General features: G+C 32.8%; 1 long non-coding RNA gene across 4 annotated transcripts; it reads left to right on the forward strand.

Annotated features, from left to right (window-relative positions):
- The first annotated feature begins 13,295 nt into the window (after nt 1-13,295).
- On the forward strand, nt 13,296-15,843 carry LOC131610995 (uncharacterized). Of its 4 annotated transcripts, none has more exons than XR_009286737.1 (6): nt 13,296-13,719; nt 13,859-14,158; nt 14,263-14,792; nt 14,936-15,079; nt 15,165-15,318; nt 15,537-15,843. It is a non-coding gene; the product is annotated as an uncharacterized LOC131610995 (long non-coding RNA). The 4 variants fall into 4 exon arrangements; XR_009286735.1 differs by having other exon boundaries at nt 14,263-14,466; nt 14,686-15,079; XR_009286736.1 differs by having other exon boundaries at nt 13,296-13,760; nt 14,263-15,079.
- Nucleotides 15,844-17,860: the final 2,017 nt, after the last annotated feature.

Raw genomic sequence — 17,860 nt, forward strand, 5'->3', positions numbered from 1 at the left:
CAGTCTTAATAAGTCTGCAAAACTTTAGCAAAGTGAAATACACTTCGCAACTTAAATTTTGAAAATTTTCAAATTTCACCCATGTGAATGTCCCCGCCTATTTAATTTTTTATATTAATTTTATTGTTGCGACATGATTCCCACGTCACAACTATTTTTTTAAAAAACAAAAACCTGACACACAATATTTACGTTATGCCAGATATTTTAATATTAAATTTTTTAGTGACGTGTTTTACACGTCGCAACTGCCTTTTATTACCCACGTGATTATCACGTTACTACTTCACGTAGCTAGGCAACACATTTCTTGTAGTGTATGAACTACTATCCATGACATAGATTTTGATTTTGAAGAGTTGGCTTCATCCTTTTGATATTATTTCATTTCCTCCATGTTTGTCTGTTTCAATCGTTCCACGAGTCTTTTCTATGCATAATATAATGTCTGAAACGACCGCATGTAAAGGAGATGAAGGCCTTCATATTCCACCTTAGAGTGCCTTCCCTTTATGGAGAACATAGCCAAAATAGGTTTTTTCAAATCAACTTGGATGCACAATCTTGCATACTTATGTCTTTTCATGTTGAGTATGTTTCTATCTATCTTAACTATCTTGCTGATTCGATTATCAATGAATGATAGTACTCTATCCTCATAGTATTCAAGAAGTAATCCAAATATTTTCACCCATACAACATATAATTTTAACTAATGTGTTTTTTTTTAAAATTTTAAATAAAATAAAATTTAAAAATATTTTTAAAAATCTTAATAATTTGTCAAAAATAAATTGACGGAAATAAAATTCCTATAAACAACCTTCATAAAAAATGATATTTTTTCTTAAGATTGTAATTTTATTCTACTCACCCATACATATATAACTTTTATATACATACATTTAATTACTATTGATCATTTTGTAGTAGGAAATATATGATCATCTAAAGATTATGTATTTTTTTTTATTAAAGAGTATTAGAAGAAAAAAAGAGGGAGCTAAACTCTTGAAAATTAGATTCACGTGTTACTATTATTAGAGCAAAATAGAGAGAAAAAAGAAGTAGGCTTTCAACTCAGTACTCAGTAGAGTAGTGCCAGTTGCCACGTGGCACCGAAAGGAGAAACGGTTTCCGGAGTTTGTTATTCCGTTGCTAACTGTCTCCGCATTTGGTGAAAATAAAGGTGACGCAAAAAAAAAAAACCGTTATTTTCCGTTATTATTTTCCCGCCTTTTCATTTAGTTCGGTTATAATTGCTTAGTCTCCAATTAAACTCTAATCATCAAGAATTCATTTTACGTCTCTCATTTTTATCTTTCTTTTACTCAACACAAATCGCTCTTCTCCGATGGCTAACTTCGTTCCTAGTGGCAGCGGCATTCGCCGGAGAGAATCACTTGTTGAACGGCAAGCAAAGATCAATGCTGTATGTTCTTCATTCATCGCAATCGGTTTCCGTCTGGAGCTCTTTACCATCAACAATCTCGATAGCTATGGCTACACCGAAAAAAAATTCCTAGAGTTTATCAAACCAGTTTCATCTATCAGAGATCTGAACTATTTAAGATATCTTTTCAGTAAAGCTCTGGCAATCGTTGGTTGTATTATGATTTTTCAGTCATACTACCCCCTAATGATTTCTTCGATTTCCTCAACTGTATCAACTGGATGAAAAGTGATGCATCAGCAAGAAAGAAGAAGAAGGAAATGTCAAAAGCTGGTGTCGCCTTAGCAAGAAAGCTTGTTGATTCTGCTGCTCCTCTTACGCAAGAACGCAAACGCATTCAGAGCGAGATCAATGAATTAAAGAAGCGTCAAATGGAGCTGGAGACAGAATCTGCAAACATCAGTGCTGAGTTGAATTTAAAGTTAGGTCCTATTTATGGATATGAAGAGCCTTCCATAGAAGAATTGAGAATTGGATGTTATCTTCTTTATGAAGAGGATTGTAGATCTAAGGGGATAACTTTCATCCATAAACTCGATGAGACGGGATTTACGAATGTCATGGCTGTGTTTGGTGGTATTGTGAAAGAGCGTCATTTTGTTAAGTTCTTGAATGATCCTGCTAGGAAAGAGATCATTGAAACTTACTTTAAGGAGTTTATTGGTAGGTGGTGATGGGTTTTAGAACTTTGTGGTTGCTTACTCTGGAGGATCTTTAAGGAGTATTCTCAAGTTGTTTTGTGAGTGTGATGAATATGTTATTTCTTAACTAGAATCCAAAGTGAATATGAAACTATTTGTTTACTGGGTCTTTTATGTACAATAATCAAATTGTGAGGTTAATTGCTATATCTTTTTGCAACTATAACTAATAATGAAATGATGTAATATGTGCAACTCTTGCTTAAAGGGATTGTCTCACATTTTGTTGGGTTGCCTTTCGTTGTTTTATTTACCACATACCCTCCTGTAGAAATTGTTTCCATGCAACTAGTATTTTTTTTTGAAAAGCCAAAGAAATTGTTTCCATGCAACTAGTATTGATAGGCGACATAGCAATAGCATAGGTATTTACAAAGTCTAAAGTATCATGTTTATACTTTGAAATAGCTGTTTTAGCCCTTAAATATGTATATTGTATTTATTGTTATATATAGATTAATTATAAGTTTTATTTAGAGGGCTATAGTATCCCTTAATCTAGTTACATCATTTTTGATGATAAGGCGTCTGACTGAATTAAAATATTACTTATAGTTATATTTAATATACTCAATTATATATTGTGAATCTTTTAGACTAAATTATCTCATGTTTTTTATTTTCAATATGTAGTTATAAGTTTTATATTGTAATGTAACAGTTAACAGTTAATATTGTAAAGATTTAATTTATATACATAATTATTACAATTTGTTTTATATTATTGGTCAATCACAACTATTGTCCCGTAGTCAACAAGAGGTCGTGAATAAATTGAGGTGAAAAATTCCCGATACACTTGTGTTGGTCAGCTGTATCATTGAGTTAGATCTGTAAGGTTAACACTCTGTTTAGTGTTTAACGATGTTTTTAGTAAATAATCACGAGATTTTGGACATGTTTTGAAGAGAGAGTGATCCTAATCTTGTGGATATGTTATGGAAATTCTTCCAAACCATGCTTACCACGCTAGTCAAACCACTTTAGTCGACGTGGTTAGTAAGTCGAAGCTTTTCAGTAGAGACTTCATAACACTTATCATTTTCCAATATGGCTATTAGCATTCTTCTTTTACTTTTCTCCAGCTAGAATTTCCAAGATAACCAATGCCCCTAAAAATGTCACTTTCAATCATATGTATCAGAAGGAAGAAAGGTGAAATTTTTGTAACTGTTCAATACTGTTTGGAGTTGTACACGCCTCATCATTTAGACGCCTTTATAGCCATTATGAATACTTTCTATCAAACCCTTACGTCATAGACGCGCAGATAGTTGATAATCCACTACTAGAAATTTGGCCTACGGCCACGCTAAAATTTTCCACAGCTCAAAAATTGTGGCCACATATATGATTTGGCCATGGTTATCAAAGCGTAGAATTATGTTATAAAATATTGAATCCGAAATATGAAACTGTGGCCTTTACTTCAATTGCCACAGTCATAGAACTACAGATATTTTAAGGCGCAAAAAAAAACCGCGGCCTTATAATTTTGACTAAAAAGTGTGGACCAAGTCCAAAAATTTAGTGCCCGCCATGTTTTCTCTCTTTTCTTTTCGTTTCCCTCTTTCTCTTATTTTATATTTTATTTTTTTTAAGATTAAAAAGAAAAAAAAACTAAAACAAATAAAAAAAAAGGGGATTAGGGTTAAGTCACCTTTGGAATTCTTCTCTTCTCCCTCTCACGATCTCACTCTCTAACATTAGTGCCTCACTCTCTCAACTCTCAGCTCACCTCTCGATCGATATCTCTACCGGCTCTATCTCATGGTCTCTCTACTACCGATTCTTCACTCCCTTTGCTATCACCGATCCAACTCTCTCTATCATCATCGTTTTGTTTCGAATTCAGTAACAACAAACATACAAACCTTCAATGTTACCCTTTATCCCAAACAAACCCTAAGCCCCAATTCGTTATTGATTTTCGGTGATTTCAAGAGTATATTTACAAGTGAATCAAAGCAATTGCAAGGAAAATAACAACGGGAATGAAAAGCCGGACCTACAGATGATCTTCTTCAGGTAAGCTTTCTCACTATGCTTAACTTGGATACTTCTTCTTTTGTGATTTAGCTTATGACTACTCTGTGAGTTTTGTTGCTGCGATTCTGGTGTTTATGTTGTGAATGGTTGATGAGTTGAGTGAGATGAGGTTTATGTAGAGTGGGGTGAGGTTGAGTGTATATTTGGTGACATATGGAGGGTTGTGGTTTTGAGTGTAGTGAATGTTTTTGTTCGTTTCATCCTCTGCTTCAAGCTTCAGTGAAACATTTGAAGTGGACTGGGGTTTTCTAATGAGGACTGAGTTTATGAGGGATTGGGAGATTCTGCAGATATTGTGGTTCTGACAATATGTTCCTTATATTTGTTTGATATTGTAATCTTTTCATTAGGCAGATCTAGGTGCAGATTGGCTCCGGTGCAGTTTTGTTGAATATTTGAACCCTTAATGGGAAGCCTATTAATTTGTAACAGTACTCTCTATTTACATGCATGGATCAGCTTCATGTTTTTCTCCCTCTTGCAAAACTCTTGTTCTTCCTTCTAGGCCTGGCTATGGAAAACTTGGGACAAAGTGTGTTGTCAAAGCTAATCACTTTCTTGCAGATATATCAATATTTGACTTGAGCCAATATGATGTAAGTCATTTAGAATCAACTTAAATTGCGGTTACTTCGCAAACCTTGGTATTGCGGCAAAATGTAGCCGCAATTGAGGTTTCGGAGACCTCTAGAACTTTTATATAGATTTTGCTAAGTTATCATGTGTGTTTTATGAAGGTTACTATGACTCCTGAAGTTAACTCTAGAAAAACAAGAAAAGCTATCATAGCCGAGTTAGTGAAGCTTCATTGAAACACTGAGTTTGTGATTTAGTCTGTTGTATATTTGTCGAAGTCATATGAGAACAGTTAGACGGGGTGATGATGTGTATCCTTGAACCAATTTGTGTTTTTTGAATCAGCAACAAGCCTTTTTAGATCCGGAAATCAATTTAGGAACTTTGATGAAATTTGTGTTGATTATCCTTTGTTTATGATTGTGTTACAAATAGGAATTCAAAGGCTATGTTTTCCAAATTACTGGAGGGTGTGACAAGCAAGGTTTTCCAATGAAGCAAGGAGTGTTAAATCCCGGCCGTGTTCGCCTCTTGCTCCACCGAGGTATAACTCTTTAGAGTTTTCGACTTTTCTGTGTTCAATTACTTATTTTTTCAAGCAATGCTACATATATATTACATACTTATGTTCATGGTTTATTGTTAAGTTTAATTAAATGTTGATTTGAGCAGGAACTCCTTGTTTTCGAGGACACGGAAGGCGTACTGGAAATCAGTCTGTTGTTTCGCCAATTTCGTTTAACGAGTCTGCTGAATCAGTAGCACTTGAGCATGACAGTGTTGTAGATCATTAATGCACCATCTAAACCTGGAAATTTCATTGCATTTGTATTGTAATATGGTATGTGCAGTGTTGTAAGTCTATTTTTCTCCTTTCAGGCGCCAAGATTCTTCTATTGGATTTGGAGCACCTGTACGTGCAAAGATGTCATTTTATAGGGTTGATTTGATTTGATTCAAACACAGTTTTTGGAATAGTTATTTATTACACTTTTGTTGATTTTTTTTTTTTTAGGATAACTCAGCAATTTCAAGGATTTCACATTAAACTTCTTCATATTATCTAAGATTCATACAATGCATGAAAAACAAAGTTCAGTTTTCTATATTTGTGAGATGATATAGTAGTGACAGGAAATATGCAACATTGTAATTTTTGAGGATGACCGAATGACTTTTCTTGTGCTATAGGAAGAGTATTCCAAATTACACAAAGAAGTCAACTGACCCTTTCCAACTTGGAACTTGTTCTTGTAAGAATCTCTACCTTTTATATTATGTTCCATAGTTTAATAATAAACTTTTGACCTGTTATTATGGTTTAATAGTACAACTATCAATTTTTATGTGCTTTCATGAGAAATAAGTTTTTTCAATCATTAATCTCATGCTAAGTGTAGTTGTTATGTTGGAATTTCTGTGTTCGTGTACTCTACATTCAAGGCAATAGAATGTAAAAATAAAGATACTTGTATGATTCATACCATTGGTCGTGTGTATTCTTCTAGTTTGTAATTTCCTAAGTGGACAAGAAACATAGCTTTTAGTTTTCTTCTTACATAGTTATTTTTTTTGTTTATATGGTGCTGCAAGTTATTTTAAAGCTATATCTTTGGGACAAATTTTTAAAGCTAATTATTTATGGGAAATGAACCACCAAAAGTGTTTTCACATTTCTTAAGGTATTCATCCTGTGTCTAATTTTCTGATTTCAAATAATACTTGTCAAAGATCCAGCTATTTTTGTCAATCATGTGACTTGGAGTCCTGGCAGAGCTTTGTTTAGTAAGTATAGTGATTTTAAATCATTGAATTTTGATACATAGATCTATTAAAAATACGTTTTCTTTACAAGATAAGTTTTAAGAAGTCAATTTAACAGACCTCTAATGTACGAGTTTGTTTGATAATTAGGAGTAGCTTACTCAAGGCACACTGTTTTGATATACTCTTACCATGGTGGGGAGGAAGTACACTGTTTTGATATACTCTTACCATGGTGGGGAGGAAGTACACTGTTTTGATATACTCTTACCATGGTGGGGAGGAAGTACGACATCACTTGGAGGTATGTACACATACGTATAGTGAACATTTTTCTTTACTTATTTTAGTTTTTATTTATGAATCCTTGCAATTGCTTGCCAACATTTGATTATGTTTTGGTAATTTAATACATCATTGAAACAATGGTTATGTTTATGTCATTGATCTAAATGAAAAATAGAATATTATTTTATAATCTTTGGCTAACTGAAAATTATGCATGGACATAACGATTTTTCGGTCCAACTTATATTGTGTTTAGGTTTTAGGGTTAATTATGCATTGGCACTTGCGTTGGATGACCTAATTATTTATTAATATGACTTTAATATGTCTTTGATCAAAGGCGTGTCCGGTGTTCGACACCGACACATGTGTTTAAATTCAATTTGAAATTCACAGAAAATTGTTGATTATTTACACTTGGGATATCTGCTGCTACTTATAACTCGATTTTTTCGCAGAATACACAAGGTGGATCACTTGGGATAATCTTTGGTAAGTCATTCACATAGTACCCTCATAGATTGAAATTTTCATATCTACTTAAGGTTGTGCCAAAGATGTGGAAGAAGAACAAGGAGAAGATCAAGAAGAATAGTTGTGTTTTATATTATCTAGCTAGCTAGTTCTTAGAACTTTTTTTGTTATTTTGGGATGACTTTTTTTGAGAGAAACTTGTGTTTAATTTAGCTCTTGTTTTGGATCATATGGTAGTTTTGAATTTTGAATTTGGGATGACATCAAAACTTAGTATCCAACTATTATTAGTGGCACTACAAAAAAAACTTACTTTTGACCTTAATGTTAATTTGCTTGTAATTAATTAGATTCTAATCATCAATATTATTGTTTATATATATATATATATATATATATATATATATATATATATATATTTATTAATATATATATATATATATATATATATATATATATATATATTCATTTATGTAATGATACAGAAATAAACCGTGGCAGATAAATGGTTTAGAATGCATAACATATAACAACGCTTTTAAATAGGTGGTCATAACCAAACCGTGGCTATATCTTGAACTAATACTGTGTCGTAAACGTTAAAATGAAACCGTGGCTTTACCATATAGCCACAGTTTTTAAGTCATGGCAAGTACAAACCGCGGCCTTAATCAAGCTACCTAAACCGTGGCCTAAAAAAGCCACGGTTGTAAAAAAGGCGTGGTCTATACCAAAAAACCGTGGACTTTACTTTAGGCCACGGCCGTATACTCCACAGTTGGATTTCCGTGGCCAAACCGTGGCCTAAGCGTTACGCCACGGTTATTTTGCATATAGCCTCGGTTTTCTGGGCGTGGCAGGAGGCCTTTTTTCCTGTAGTGATCATTGCTTCTAATTTTCTAAGATATAAGTGATCCACTAAATTAAATGATATTAAGATAATCCATTTAATTTAATTTTTACCAATGTTTAAAATGCCATCAGTCGATTCGAACGAGCCACTTGTCCCAATTATTTTGGTGGGAAATTTAAGAGTTTCTTCCCCTCAATGGCTATTTACATGCCTTTTCAACGTCTCTCTTATCTTTCACCATTTTCTTCTTTGAAAGCCCTAGAAACCCTTTTTAAAAATTTTGCAACTTCCATTTTGGTCGCTCAAAAAAATTTCTTTTCTAATACCTTCACGACCCAATGGCTTATGGTCGTGTCATCAAGCTTGCTTCATGCATCCCTTTTGTTGTTGACATCCTATACCATATTCTCATAGACAACCGCACATATGTCCCAAAGCCTTCCATGGATAAAGGGAAGAGGAGCTTTGGTATTCTTATGTATTAATTCCTTATTCCATTTCTAGTACGACTTTTGCTTTATGGGTCCTCTTCCTAGGCATATTAGAAAACCTCATGTTTTGAAACATTTATTCCCATGATATCCCTTGTGTGAACCTTTAGTGTTTCTACATGAACCCTTTGATTTTAGCTTTATGAGGAACCATATATTTCAGTCATCTCCCCCGAGTGATAACAACTATTTAGATATCCAATGGCTGGATATAGTTCAGTAAAAGAATAAATAGTCATGGAAAGATCAAGGTATCTTTGACTTAATATTACTCTCAAGAGTTGGCCCCCAAGTACAATCCCCACCTGCTTATTACTGTCAGTTACTTATGGGAATCTTCCACCAATATGTTCCACTTACCATGTGGCATGATAAACCCAACACTCTTTGACATAAAAGATATTGTAGGTCTTTGACCTAATAGGGAACACTTTGAACCCTCTGGGACTATAAGTATAAGCCCAAATTTATTTTTAATAATCATGTCTATAGCACATACTTAGAAAAATATTACGCCTCGAGTGATATTGTAGGAGACTATGAACAAATAACTTTCCTCACTTACTGGCTCTCACGCTATGTTTTTTGCTACAGATCTCTCAAAGTGGCCAAAATATTTGTGCCTCTAGCTACTCAACTACATGAAAAGAGGAACGTTTTCATTAGCAAATTGAATTTTCGTAGCCTTAATGAATCTATAGGGATAGCTTCTCATAACCTCAAAGAACACAATAATCCTGAAAGCCTCCTGGTCTCTAGACCAATTTAGATGTTAAAGTTATTGTTTAATGCCACTTTTGAACCTTCCCTAAAAACCAACATCTCGCCCAATTTAAAGGGAGGTATCAAAGGTCTAAGGCTTGCTTAGCTCACACCAGATGATGGAAAAGTTGCATTAAAAGAAGATTTTGATACATATTTTGATATGTTTTACAACTGTAAAACATTTGTTTCGTCTATGGCACCATTTGCAAGTCAAAATTTTAGACCTTAGTGGTTCAAAAAACCATTCCTAAACCCTTTACCTAATGAGCGAAGAAAGATTCATGACATTTCGCTAGAATTTTTCTAACCCGTTCTACTATCGACCAAACTCTGTTATTCTAAATCAGGTATGAGGGGGGTCGCTTATCAGCCAAACATGGTAGCTAGACAATTTAGTCTTAGTCAATTCCCACCAAAATCCCTCTTTCCAAAAGTTGATGTTGTCTTCATCTCTACCAACGAACCAAATGACGAGTTTCTTGAGAAATGTATGAAATTCTTCCAGAGAATGCCTGTATTTTTTGACCCCCTTGAATTCTTGCCTTCTTTTCACTGCACCAAAGAATTTGAGGATTGGTGGTCCGCCTACTACAAAAGTTGCAACAACCAAAAGGATTTGGCAAAGAAAATGTTCTTGTCCATCTGGTAACCCTTCAACAGTTCGACAGAGTTCCTCAAAGACTCATAAAGAGAGCCCAAGATTAATTGGCTCAAGTTTATCTGGCGGCCTGCATGGTGTTGGTTCGCCAGGGTTAAGAATTTCTTCGTCACTTGAAGAGATATGGAATAGAAGATGCACTTTGACAACCATATTGCTAGGAAAGCAATATGCACTTTATCAGAGACGTCTTCAGTCGAAGTGTCATGATGATCATAAATGTAATTGGTAAAAGGTTCCCTAGAAACTTCGAAGTTGATGGTGTCTTTGTTCAGGCCATTGGGATTGAAGGCTTCTCTAGTTGGACGAAGTTCAACAGTGGCATCAATGTCGAAAAGATTTGGGGCCATTATTCCATAAGGGAAAGGAAAGGTGTTATGGGTGATATCGCAAAAATACAGCAAAGCTACCAACATGTTTTGACACTATGTTGTTCCTAGTTTCGACAGCAAAATAGCATCATATAAAAACCCATCTCTTTCCATAAAGGAGCTTTCTTCTTCTCAACCTTTGTGAGCCAAACACGATATAGCTCAATATACTTGGTTACTGGACAAGAGAGAAACGCTCTAAGAAAATTACTCATATAGTCTATGTTAAAAGGCTTATCTTGTTTTAAGGCGTTAGTTAAAGACTTCGCCAAGATGTCCACAGTTGGGGTACTAGTGTCTGGTTTGTCACTATCCTTAGGGATAATTTGTGATCTACAAATTATAGGCTTTATTATATGATATATAGGAAAAAATGTCTTAAGTTTTTCTATATCAAAACCAGACCCAGGTAAGGGACCCATATATGCATGAGTTTCACCTGAGGTGGTCAAAGGAACAAGTACCTGGGATTTGTAAATACGGAGCTGTTCTTCAACCAAAGGAGGTTCAGGAACGAACTCCTTCTTTCCCACCAGTAGTGGCTTCGCAATCTAGACTACAAGCGCCATGGAATTCTTCTATTGCTTTCCAACTTTGGACGTCTTTGGTCTGAAAGATGCCATTGATGAGATGTTGAAATATTAGAAGAGAGAATCGGTGAGGATGAGTTTTTATGGGTAAGAGAATCGTGAGAGTACTTGAATGCTCAAAAGTTTGGAAAAGTGTTAAGAAGATGAAAGAGAAACTATTTATAAGCGAGGGAAAATTGACATTCGCGTTTTCTTTTTGAAACAGAGAGGAAAATTAGTGGGGCAAGTGCATGCCTCCCAGAGGCAGGTCAGGTGGTTGCCTATTCGGTTTCCACCATTACTCTTAGAAAATAGGGTTAATGATGAGAGCTGCAGAGTTGCACGTCTCAATGAGACGTTTTGTAAAAGATAGTCATGAAGATCATGACGTCACAACAATGATAGAGCTGCCGCGTCGAAAAATGTCAAAAAATGTCCATTTCTCCATAAAATTGAACAAGACATTTTTGGGGAGCATTTTGTTAGCTGCAAATTCAATGCTCACCAGAAGAAGGATAGTTGGGAGATAAATGGTTAAATTCTATAGAGACAGGTACACTTCGACGGACAATGAGGATTCACTTTGACAAAAATTAGTCATGCTGATGGACTAACTATGTTATCTTGGACTTTGAAATATTTCAAGGCACTTGGACTTAGAATTTGACGAAGCAAATTTGAAATAGGCTATTGGCGAGATATTTGGCCTTATCTCTCATCAAAATGACGTGTGAAAGCTTGCAAAATGCGAAACGCATGCAGACAAGAAACATGTCATCTTTAGAGTAGGACACCATATTAGTCGAAATAGTATATATATATATATATATATATATATATATATATATATATATATATATATATATATATATATATATAAGGATTTTAGTAATTAGATTTTTCGTGTGTTCAACATTGTACAAATCCTCAAATCTACTCAAAGTATCTAGTGTATTGAGAAAAGAGTTTTTTTTTTAGTATGTAAGTTTGAAACACCACCTTTTTCAGTTATAAATAGTTATTTACATTCATCAATCTTTTAGAGTCTTTTCCTTTATTCTTTCTGTCGAAAGCTTTACTTACATGTCTAAATTTACTTAATTTGTCATTTAGTTACGCTGTCCTTTAAATTCCTCTGTCCTTTACTTTTAAACACAAACCTTTACAACCCTTTTTATTTTCTTTTCTTTAAGATTAGACGAACATTTAGGCGTAAAAAACCTAAATTCATGAGAACTTAAACACAAATGTCATTAAGATCAATATAGTCGATCCTGCGAGTAACCGAAGTAATTGAATTCTGAGGATTAACACTTGTTTACCAAAATCAGGGGTAAACAATTACCCCTCAGTTTTATTGATAAACCAAGATATATGAGGTGCTAGTTTTCTAAATAATAAAAGTGTTGATGGTGGGGTTCGAACTCATGCGCAAATAATACCCTTCAGTGTTTAAAAACCGATGTATTAAGTCGTTACTTTTTATGACGCCCTTCGTTACTTTCCTTCTTTAGCCGAAATAAAATACATTTCGCGTCCTAGGTTAAAAGCGCTTTTTGTAGTAGTGAACACTCAAGATATTACTAAGACATTAATCCACAAGAAACTCTCTGCATCTAATTAGAACGCGAACGCCACAACTATATATCTTGAGTGCCTTACATTTTGAAACTCAAACATTGATAATGAAAGTATTTGAATTAAAAATAATAAAACTTAAAGAAGTTTGGAAATAATCTTTATAGCTGAAAAAAAATTTAATTTAAGGTTAGTTTTCTTATATAACCTTATATCTTGTAAGTGTAGTTTTATTTTATTTATCTAACTTTTTATCTTATTTTATATCATAAACAAATGCATTTGCAATTAAAAATGTATTGCATGAAAAAACCATTGAATTTAAAGTATACAACAAAAACATTTGTTCTTCTCTAATATTGACAATAATGATGGTTAGTCGGATTAAGCGTCAAAATTTTTTCCTTTATTGCAATGTAAAGTAATAAATTTTTATGATATGGATAAACGCTCTTCTCTTTTCAATTTTGGGACAAAGACAAAATGACTAAACTACCTCCTCAAAATACATTTAAAATCATACAATATAATAAAGCTAGATGAGTATTTTGGCAAGTTTGCCACTTGTCAAACTCTCAGCCTATCTTTTATTTATATTTTAGCTATAAATGGAAACTTTTTTTAAATGTATTATTACTGTTAATATTTTATATATTTTTTAATTTTTAATTTATCTAATTAATGTACTATGTTTTTTGTGTCTCACTCATACCAACCTCAGGAAATGTATAAGCAAATATTTGGGGAAGACAAGAAAATATATCTAGAGTCGTTTCACATTCATCATTAATTTCTATTCTCCCATTCCAATTCATCTCATCTTCAATGTCACCCTTCAATTTTCCAGGTAATCAATTAAAGTTTATGCTGATTTCTCTCTTTCGCGTTTCAATTTCAATCCCGGTTCAAGATAAAAAATAACAACAACAAAACACTCGAATCAAATCTCTACATGATCTCTCGCTCATTCTCAATCCTCAAACGCATGGATTCAACAATCAAGAGCAAAGAAGAAACGAACCCTAAACCCATCAAATCCTATACCCCATATTTGATATACATGGTGAAAAAATGAAGATGCAACAACAACTTACAAACAAAAGATAAAAACGAATTCGAAAAGGGTCGGGTACGTGGAATGGTTGATCTTCTATTCTCAAATCCTCTTCTGTATGCTTCGTCTTCTTCTCTCTGATTTCTGATTCGATCTTCTTCTTCGTTTTCTTTTGCGGGTTATTGTTGTCTGTGCCTTGTGTTACCGGTGTCAGTGTTTAGGTTGCGGGAGTTCAAAGCGGTTTAGTGAAGGTGCTGATGATTTGCGGTTATGGTTTGTGATGAGAGCAAGCCTGTAGTAACATTGACAGGGAAGAAAAGGATGTGAATTAAATGGTTTTTTTCGAAGTTTGTTCTTATCAAGGTTTTGGTTGGTCTGATTTAGGTGAATGATATTGAATTTTGATTAATGAGTTTAGTTTTGTTTATTATGGTTTACAGTATTTTATAGATATGGTGTAACGGAGAAAGCTCATGATTTTGGCCTGTTGATGACAGCAGAAAGCTCAAGAAAGGTATTTGCTGTTGGGTGTTGTTTGTCTAAGATAAATAGTTACATGGGAAATTAATGGCTTATAATTATTTCTTCTTTGAATAACTTAACTTTTTATTTTGTTAGGCATTGAAGAGTTCTACAGGTTGAACACAATTTTTAACATAAGCTACTCAAAATAGCTTCACATTTCAAAATAGCTTAACATTTGAGACGATTTTTAAAGATTTCTGATGGAGTCCAAGTATCTGAATGGAGATTCAGGTAATGATTTTGATCATTTTCAGGTAATGATTTTGGTCCCGATGTTTGCGCATAATGGAATCTCAGGTAATGATTTTGATCATTTTCATTAGAATAGAACAATTCTATGTAAATGTTGCAGAGATTGTGAAACATAACTAATGGAAAAACAACAATAAATATTATATAGTATAAATCACTTTATTTGAAATTAATGTAGCTGTCATTTTAGTATTGATTAATTTATCAAAGTTTAATCTCTCCGATTTTGATTGATTTCTGTAACTTAATATTTATTTTGTCCAGATTCTTTAAATGGACACTTATTCTCCATACATTATTCTCAAAGAGTTGTGTATTTAAGTATGTGGATAAGGACTTTATGCTATCACCGACTTAATCTTCTGGAACAAGTAATTATAATTTTAAGTTTCTGAGTATGTCTAAGAAAGTATAGGATATGCATATACTTTAATCACAGGAAAAATTAGTTGCTTTGGCAGTTTTTGTATGTACTCGATAATTCATTCTTCATTTGATGCTAAACGTGGATAAGGAATGTCTCGCCCAAAAGAGTGATCTTCATCGAGACTTTTTCAATGTTAGGAAAGTTGATACTCATGTCCACCTCTCAGCATGCATGAATCAGAAGCATCTTTTAAGGTTTATAAATTCTAAGCTTAGGATTGAACTAGGCGAGGTAATAATTTTGATTTGTTTATTGTTGTATGCCAATATTATCTTAGCTTGGTTGCACATCATGATTTCCAAGCTTGGTTGTATAGAGCTTGCGATTTTCACGGTGAAAGAAATGGATTTGGCTTTGGCGGCTGATCTGTTATCACTTCAAAGACTCCCGGTTATTGTTGGTTTCGGCTACGCAGTGGTGTTGGCTTTGACGGCCAGCAGGTACACTCCAACAGGATGGATCTGTTAAAGGTAACATTTGAGCAAATCCCATCTGTTCTCTCTTATTTGTGTTAATCACATTTATAACCTTTTTATTCTGTGATTTTTACATACGCCAAAGCTCATTTACAAATTCCTTGCTGTGAAACTCATTATGGCATCATATATTAAGTTACCTTGTCGCGTAGAACAATTTTATCAATAGAATAGATTTATTAATAACATCGATATTTCTTAAACACTTGCAGTTGCCTTATATAATAATGCAGTTTCTACCTTATTGCTATAGCATCACTAAAGAAAAGGAGTAAGAAGAGATGGTAAATAATTATATCTAGGAATGAATTCGTAGAATTATAATTTCTCTAAACGAAAAAGGGATTTTGAAGAAAATGAGGCAAAATTGAAAGACAAAGGAGTTAAATCATAATAGTGTAGCATATACTATTTGTATCTGTATCATAAGATTGTAAATTTTAATATGTTGCATCAGAACATTTGGAGTAACCATGAAACTAATTCCAAATAGATTATGGAAATGATGTATATTTTTTTAGATCATTAGATATTAAGGGAAAAGTAGGACCCATTAAAAACACTTCAATCTCTTAGTCAGTTTAACAAATCAAACCTTTAGACAATATGCTATACCTAATAGGTGATTCAATATTTTATATTGATAACTAAAAAAAAAGAAGTCATCTTTAATGGTTTCTACCATGAGTGTGAATTTGGTTGTTATTGCGATTTAAAATTTTTGTTCAACTTTTTAAAGTATTGACTATAACCTCTTCAAACAACTTCATCAAACAAGTCTCAAGTTTTAAAGAAAGCAGTAGTAATTTTAATTCTAATTTGTGAACACCGACAACTGTCTCAAATATATTAATAATTTAAAATTTTAAAATAATTATATATACAAATACATGGTATTATCTATAGAAAGACTCAACATTTTTTTAGATAACTTACATTAAATTTTTTTCTTAAAAAAATGATATAATCAATCTTTAAGTAATAAAAATATACTTATTTATTAACAATAAATAACTTATTATTTGAAGAACATATTTTATGTATACTAATAATATTATAAATATTTTATAATTGATTATAATGTTATTATAACTTTATTTGTTAAATATTTTATGTATACTAATAATATCAAAAACATTTTATAATTAATTATAATATTATTATAGTGTTATTTTAATATTTATGTTGTATTTTAATATGAAGAAGAAAAAAATAATACCATAGATTTATAAATGGTGAAATTAAATTTAAAGATGACAAGATCATTTTGTTTCTATCAAAATTGATTTAGTCAACGAAGGATGATTTATTTTATTAATTTATAGAAAAAAATATGAGACAATTATGATTGGTAAATAAACATATTTTGCATGTCTATCAATATTTTGTTTGCTTTTCATATTTTATTTTTTCTAAAATGTAACTCACACAGTTGATTAAATTTTTTTAGATTATTTTTTGTTTTTATTAAATAAATTTTTAAAAAATTTAGTTACAAAATTTTAAAAAAAAGATTTGAACGAATGAGGCGCTGCTTCCCTTTTTGTAGGATAATTTTTATTTTATTTTATTTGTTATTAATTTAATTTAGTTTTGTTAATAAATTTTAATTATTGATTAATAAATAAATCATAATAAATTTGAATTTGGTCTTATGTTTTTCTTTTAAAAATAAAAAAATACAATAATAATCAAAATTTTAGAACCCAGAATGTCCTTTTTCCTTTTGTCCCGTGCCTCGCACGGGTATACACACTAGTTAGATTTAAATTAAAGCTTGGATTTTGAACCAATTCATAATTAGTATTTGAAAAATAATGCCAACCCAAAGAAAATGGCGCAAGAACATCAAAGAATTTTTTTTCAAAATGCTTTTCATCTTTCGAAAAGTGGCAAGGTTCCATCCTTGGAATACCAAAAGGTGAGCTACGTATTAAGATCCCCCTATATCGAATTAATCGAGGAGCAGGCTGCGCTAATTTTAAATTAATAATGCCCTAATTCATCCCCGTCTGATATAAAGACAGTGAGTGACCTCTTGTTTTCATTCCATCTTTTTCAGTCTCTCTCTAATCCTAATTTCATTCCACAAAAGATGGCTCACTCAAGTACCATTGGCGACATAGAGGAATCAATTGCACAACGACAAGAGAAGATCAATGCTGCATGCGCCTCACTCATTGAAAGTGGCAATTTCCGTCGATAGCTGTTTACAATTAAAAATCTTCACGAACATGGCTACAATGTCAAAGAATTTATAGAATATGTCATGCCACTAACTTCCATCACAGATATGGAGCTGTTATCGGCTTTGGCTAATATGCATAAGGATTTTCCTTATGCACCATGCATAAGCCTACATAAGTCATTGGATCATGTTTTTAATCCAGTATTGAGCATTGAGTATTGAATATTGAGTAGTGAGTATTGAGTAATAACAATTGATATCTAGAATTTGATCCAATGATCCAAGGGTCCATAATAATCTATGCACGGTGCATAGATTTTTATCTATGCACGGTAACTGCACCCGCTG

The sequence above is a fragment of the Vicia villosa genome, linkage group LG6 (genome assembly GCF_029867415.1).
Source record: "Vicia villosa cultivar HV-30 ecotype Madison, WI linkage group LG6, Vvil1.0, whole genome shotgun sequence".
NCBI lineage: Eukaryota > Viridiplantae > Streptophyta > Magnoliopsida > Fabales > Fabaceae > Vicia > Vicia villosa.